The 6,839-nt window shown below is 43.4% G+C and overlaps 1 pseudogene across 1 annotated transcript; it reads left to right on the top strand.

Annotated features, from left to right (window-relative positions):
- The first annotated feature begins 739 nt into the window (after positions 1-739).
- LOC311248550 (monocarboxylate transporter 1-like) lies at positions 740-6,835 on the top strand (annotated as a pseudogene). Its single transcript has 2 exons — positions 740-882; positions 6,360-6,835. The product of its transcript is annotated as a monocarboxylate transporter 1-like (transcript).
- Positions 6,836-6,839: the final 4 nt, after the last annotated feature.

Below are 6,839 nucleotides of genomic sequence, written 5' to 3'. Positions count from 1 at the left end.
CCTCCTCCTCCTCCTCCTCCCACCCTGTGTTTTCTCTCCCCACCTCACCATGCAGGGTTAACTATGATGTCACAATGATCAGTGTCATGTCACACGCGTCACATTCAGCCTCCCTCCCCTCCCCTCTCATCCCTCCTCTCCCTCCCCTCTCCTCCCTCCTCTCTTCTCCTCCCCTCTCATCCCTCCTCTCCCTCCCCTCTCCTCCCTCCTCTCTTCTCCCTCCCCTCTTCTCCATCTCATCCCTCCTCTCTTCTCCTCCCCTCTCTCTGTCTCTCTCTCTCTCTCTCTCTCTCTCTCTCTCTCTCTCTCTCTCTCTCTCTCTCTCTCTCTCTCTGCTCTCTCTCTCTCTCTCTCCCCCTCCTCAATCCCATCCGTGAAATCAGTTCAGGTTTCAACTAACGTCCTCGGGTGCTATATTTAGCACTGTGGCGCCACCTGCGGGTGAAATGAAAACTTGCTGTGAAATATGTAAATATATTGACAGTACATTGACATGTCTTAAAACAAAACATAAGATTGTAAAGGGTTTTCTCAACCCAAAAAAATAAATACAATTGCATGATGAACACCAACCCCCCCCCCCCCCCCCCACACACACACACAAAAGAAGAAAAAATAATGGTACAATGCATTCAAATACAATAACTCGCAGTAATATGTAGTGATCGCCAGACCATGTACCTCCTAATGCTGTATTTCACATCTATTATCCTTTTGTCCCGCCTCTCTCTCACTCCAGGTCCAATCAGCAGCATCCTGGTTAACAAGTACGGCAGTCGACCAATCATGATGCTGGGGGCTGTCTGGCGTCGTCGGGCCTGGTGGCCGCCTCCTTCTGCCACACGGTGGGGCAGCTGTACTTCTGCATAGGAGTGGTGGGAGGTCAGCGGCCATTACTGTTCACCTTAACCCTGTCACTGCCACACTACAGTCAGCGGCCATTACTGTTCACCTTAACCCTGTCACTGCCACACTACAGTCAGCGGCCATACTGTTCATCTTAACCCTGTCACTGCCACACTACAGTCAGCGGCCATACTGTTCATCTTAACCCTGTCACTGCCACACTGCAGTCAGCGGCCATACTGTTCACCTTAACCCTGTCACTGCCACACTGCAGTCAGCGGCCATACTGTTCACCTTAACCCTGTCACTGCCACACTACAGTCAGCGGCCATACTGTTCATCTTAACCCTGTCACTGCCACACTGCAGTCAGCGGCCATACTGTTCACCTTAACCTGTCACTGCCACACTACAGTCAGCGGCCATACTGTTCATCTTAACCCTGTCACTGCCACACTGCAGTCAGCGGCCATACTGTTCACCTTAACCCTGTCACTGCCACACTACAGTCAGCGGCCATACTGTTCATCTTAACCCTGTCACTGCCACACTACAGTCAGCGGCCATACTGTTCATCTTAACCCTGTCACTGCCACACTACAGTCAGCGGCCATACTGTTCATCTTAACCCTGTCACTGCCACACTACAGTCAGCGGCCATTACTGTTCACCTTAACCCTGTCACTGCCACACTGCAGTCAGCGGCCATTACTGTTCACCTTAACCCTTTCACTGCCACACTACAGTCAGCGGCCATACTGTTCATCTTAACCCTGTCACTGCCACACTGCAGCGGGTTGACCCTTTCACTGCGACAATACACAGACGGTTAACCCTTTCACTGCGACAATACACAGACGGTTAACCCTTTCACTGCCACACGACAGCGGGTTAACCCTTTCACTGCGACAATACACAGACGGTTAACCCTTTCACTGCCACACGACAGCAGGTTGACCCTTTCACTGCGACAATACACAGCAGGTTATTAACCCTTTCACTGGCACACGACAGCGGGTTGACCCTTTCACTGCGACAATACACAGACGGTTAACCCTTTTACTGCCACACGACAGCGGGTTGACCCTTTCACTGCGACAATGCACAGATGGTTAACCCTTTCACTGCCACACGACAGCGGGTCAACCCTTTCACTGCCACACTACAGAAGGTTAACCCTTTACTATCACTATGATAGTAAAGGGTTAACCTTCTGTAGTGTGGCAGTGAAAGGGTTAAAGACACCACAGCAACACTTTGTTCATTTCACGTGGAATCATTAATTTCAGCAGCCCCGTCGTTAAGAATTATAATAATATTTTACATCTATGCTGTCTTCTTAATTGATTATAAGAAGATTTCATTTTAATTTTTCATTTCAAACCTTTATTTCAACTCGAAAGGCAACAGGTTTCCCTCGTTTACAGTCACGTCGAGTTTACTGTACATACAGAGTTAATAAAAACATACAAGTTAATAAAAACATACAGAGTTAAGCAAAACATACAGAGTTAATAAAAACATACAGAGTTAATAAAAACATACAGAGTTAAGCAAAACATACAGAGTTAATAAAAACATACAGGGTTAAGCAAAACATACAGAGTTAAGCAAAACATACAGAGTTAATAAAAACATACAGAGTTAATAAAAACATACAGAGTTAAGCAAAACATACAGAGTTAATAAAAACATACAGAGTTAAGCAAACATACAGAGTTAAGCAAAACATACAGAGTTAATAAAAACATACAGAGTTAATAAAAACATACAGAGTTAATGAAAACATACAGAGTTAATAAAACATACAGAGTTAAGCAAAACATACAGAGTTAAGAAAACATACAGAGTTAAGAAAAACATACAGAGTTAATGAAAACATACAGAGTTAATAAAAACATACAGAGTTAAGCAAAACATACAGAGTTAATAAAAACATACAGAGTTAAGCAAAACATACAGAGTTAATAAAAACATACAGAGTTAAGCAAAACATACAGAGTTAATAAAAACATACAGAGTTAAGCAAAACATACAGAGTTAATAAAAACATACAGAGTTAATAAAAACATACAGAGTTAATAAAACATACAGAGTTAAGCAAAACATACAGAGTTAAGAAAAACATACAGAGTTAAGAAAAACATACAGAGTTAATGAAAACATACAGAGTTAAGAAAAACATACAGAGTTAAGAAAAACATACAGAGTTAATGAAAAGATACAGAGTTAAGAAAAACATACAGAGTTAAGAAATGATGTAGTATATGGAGGTAGCTTACCAATAATGATGTAGTACAAGGAGGTAGCTTACCAATAATGATGTAGTATAAGGAGGTAGCTTACCAATAATGATGTAGTATAGGGAGGTAGCTTACCAATAATGATGTAGTATAAGGAGGTAGCTTACCAATAATGATGTAGTATAAGGAGGCAGCTTACCAATAATGATGTAGTATAAGGAGGTAGCTTACCAATAATGATGTAGTATAAGGAGGTAGCTTACCAATAATGATGTAGTATAAGGAGATAGCTTACCAATAATGATGTAGTATAAGGAGGTAGCTTACCAATAAGGATGTAGTATAGGGAGGTAGCTTACCAATAATGATGTAGTATAAGGAGGTAGCTTACCAATAATGATGTAGTATAAGGAGGTAGCTTACCAATAATGATGTAGTATAAGGAGGTAGCTTACCAATAATGATGTAGTATAGGGAGGTAGCTTACCAATAATGATTTAGTATAAGGAGGTAGCTTACCAATAATGATGTAGTATAAGGAGGTATCTTACCAATAAGGGCCTTAAAAATGAACAAATACCAGTGTTTGTTGCGCCTCTCCATCAGTGAGGACCAACCAACCTTCTCATAAAGGACACAGACACAAATCAAATTATATTTAATTGCTCTCCGAAATTATAGTAATTAGGAGACGATTTCTAAAGTTCAATATGATTTATTACAAGCATGGATCCATGCAAGAATACAAAAGCAATAGTCAAAAGATACAGTAGTTAGTTCTATTGAGATAAAGTCAGAGTGAGCGAGTGAGAGAGAGCCGTGAGTAAGGAGCGAGAGAGACATGGTGTAAAATCAGTCTCCTCACGCAAAGAAAATGTATTGATTGATTGATTGAAAAGTTTATTAACAGATTGCAGAATGGGTACAGTACAGTACAGCTCAATACATACAATTGTTAAGGGGATGCAGACCAGAGAAAGACTTTCGTCTTGTTTACATCAGGGTCCCCCATTTTCAATTCATCATATATGACACACACGACATACAGATAAACAGTACTGCTACATCTATACATTCATGACATACCAGATTTGCAAATACAGTACTGTTTGTGATACTAAAAAAATCCAGAAAAAGAGTGTATATACATTTGACATAGAAATGTAGGGATGCATAAGTCAACATGTTTAGGGATGCATAAGATTAAGACAACATGTTTAGGGATGCATAAGTCAACATGTTTAGGGATGCATAAGTCAACATGTTTAGGGATGCATAAGTCACCATGTTTAGGGATGCATAAGTCAACATGTTTAGGGATGCATAAGATTAAGACAACATGTTTAGGGATGCATAAGCCAAGATGTTTCACATTCTTTGAAGTTTAAGATAAGATAGCAGGATGCCAGATGTTCCTCATGATAGCAATCGCTGGTGCAATAAACCGACCAGTTAAATTCTCGGTCCACTCTTTAACCTAAAGGCCTGGCCAGTCCATCATGAGCTGGGAACTCACAGACCCTTTAACCTTTCTGTGAGAGACGACTGTTCACTATTTAACATCGCAGACTAAGTATGTAAACAAATAAACTGAATAGAAGAGAAAGACATGAAACGCAATGTATGCAGGGTTCGCACAAGGTCCTTGAAGTGCTTAAAGGATAACTCCACTATTTTGGGAAATTAGCTTATTTAACATCTTCCCTGGAGTTAGACAAGAAGATGCATACCTTTTTTGTCTCTGTGCGTGCATTTTAGCTTTGGGAATAGATGCTCCGTTAGCATAGCTTAGCTTCATCACTGGAAGTGGGGGGAGGACAGTAGCCTTACAGTGCCTTACAGTGTATTGCAAGGTCTGACATTGACCAAACTTGATATGCATGACCTTGGTGGGCTCTAGGTCAACTCCTGAAAAGGGGGTCAATGTCAGACTTTGCAATCAAAAGTTAGGGGCTAATAACCCTTGCCATAATTTCAGTGCGCCCCTAACTTTGATTGCAAGGTCTGACATTGACCCCCTTTTCAGGAGTTGACCTAGAGCCCACCAAGGTCATGCATATCAAGTTTGGTCAATGTCAGACCTTGCAATACACTGTAAGGCACTGTAAGGCTACTGTCCTCCCCCACTTCCAGTGATGAAGCTAAGCTATGCTAACGGAGCATCTATTCCCAAAGCTAAAATGCACGCACAGAGACAAAAAAGGTATGCATCTTCTTGTCTAACTCCAGGGAAGATGTTAAATAAGCTAATTTCCCAAAATAGTGGAGTTATCCTTTAAAGTGCTTGATTTTTTACAAAAAAAAGTCAAGGCCTGGAATTCCTTGAAAACAGCCCCTATCTCTCTCTCTCTCTCTCTCTCTCTCTCTCTCTCTCTCTCTCTCTCTCTCTCTCTCTCTCTCTCTCTCTCTCTCTCTCTCTCTCTCTCTGTCCTCTCTCTCTCTCAATTCAATTCAATTCAAATGGCTTTATTGGCATGACGCAACTTGTACATGTTGCCAAAGCAAATTATTAATAACAAAAACATGGATTACAAAACACTACAGATATTAATGTCATAGTACATACAAAAATTATCATCATAAAATAGAACATAAATATTACGGCATAAACATGTCAGGTGACTGTCACTCACTGTCCCTCAGTTTGTGGCAGGCAGCAACATAGGCTGCTGCTAGCTCACAGCTTGTTGAGTCCTCCCCTAGTAGGACTGGTAGTTTTCCTGTATCTGGTAGTGCGAGAAAACCTTTTGTTATTAATTCAAATCTTTTAAAATGCGATTCTCTAATATATTTATATTTTTCACATTTGGTGAGGAAGTGCCACTCAGTTTCAGGCTCACTGAGGATGCAATGACTGCACAGCCTTTGCTCTGCAGGAAGCCAGGTTTTCCTGTGCCTCCCCTTTTCAACAGCGAGGCTGTGCTCACTCAGTCTGTATTTTGTCAAGGTTCTTTTTAGTTGTTGATCAGTCACCATGCTCAAATAATCTGCTATGGTGTACTGTCGATTTTAGCTCTGTAGTAATTTGATTTATTCTGATTGGTGATGTGTTCTGTTCCTGAGGTGTGTTAATAAGAGAGCAGGTTTGTGGACTCAGCCTCTCTCTCTCTCTCTCTCTCTCTCTCTCTCTCTCTCTCTCTCTCTCTCTCTCTCTCTCTCTCTCTCGCTCTCTCTCTCTCTCTCTCTCTCCCTCTCTCTCTCCCCCTCCCCCTCTCTCTCTCTCCCTCCCTCCCTCCCTCCTCCCTCCCTCCTCCCTCCCTCCCCTCTCTAGGTCTGGGCCTGGCGTTCAACCTGACCCCGGCGCTCACCATGATCGGCAAGTACTTCTACCTCCGCCGGCCCATCGCCAACGGCATCGCCATGGCGGGCAGCCCGGTGTTCCTGTCCACGCTGGCGCCGCTCAACACCTGGCTGTACAGCCACTTCGGCTGGAGGGGCAGCTTCCTCATCCTGGGCGGCCTGCTCCTCAACTGCTGCGTGGCCGGCTCCCTGATGCCGCCCCATCGGGCCCAAGCCCCCCCAGCCGGCCGCCCTGAAGGCACCGGAGGACGGAGATGAGGCAGCGATGACGCCGCGGCCCAAGAAGACGGCGCTGGAGACGGTGAACTCCTTCATCGACCTGACGCTCTTCAAGCACCCGCGGCTTCCTGCTCTACCTGCTGGGCAACGTCATCATGTTCTTCTGGCCTGTTCGCGCCGCTCGTCTTCCTCTCCAACTTCGCCAAGAGCAAGGACATCAGCAAGGAGAAGG

This window comes from Notolepis coatsorum (assembly GCF_963971535.1).
Source record: "Notolepis coatsorum genome assembly, contig: SCAFFOLD_3308, whole genome shotgun sequence".
Lineage (NCBI taxonomy): Eukaryota > Metazoa > Chordata > Actinopteri > Aulopiformes > Paralepididae > Notolepis > Notolepis coatsorum.
The sequence above is the reverse complement of the archived record's forward strand: the minus strand, read 5'-3'. Positions and strand labels throughout refer to the sequence as shown.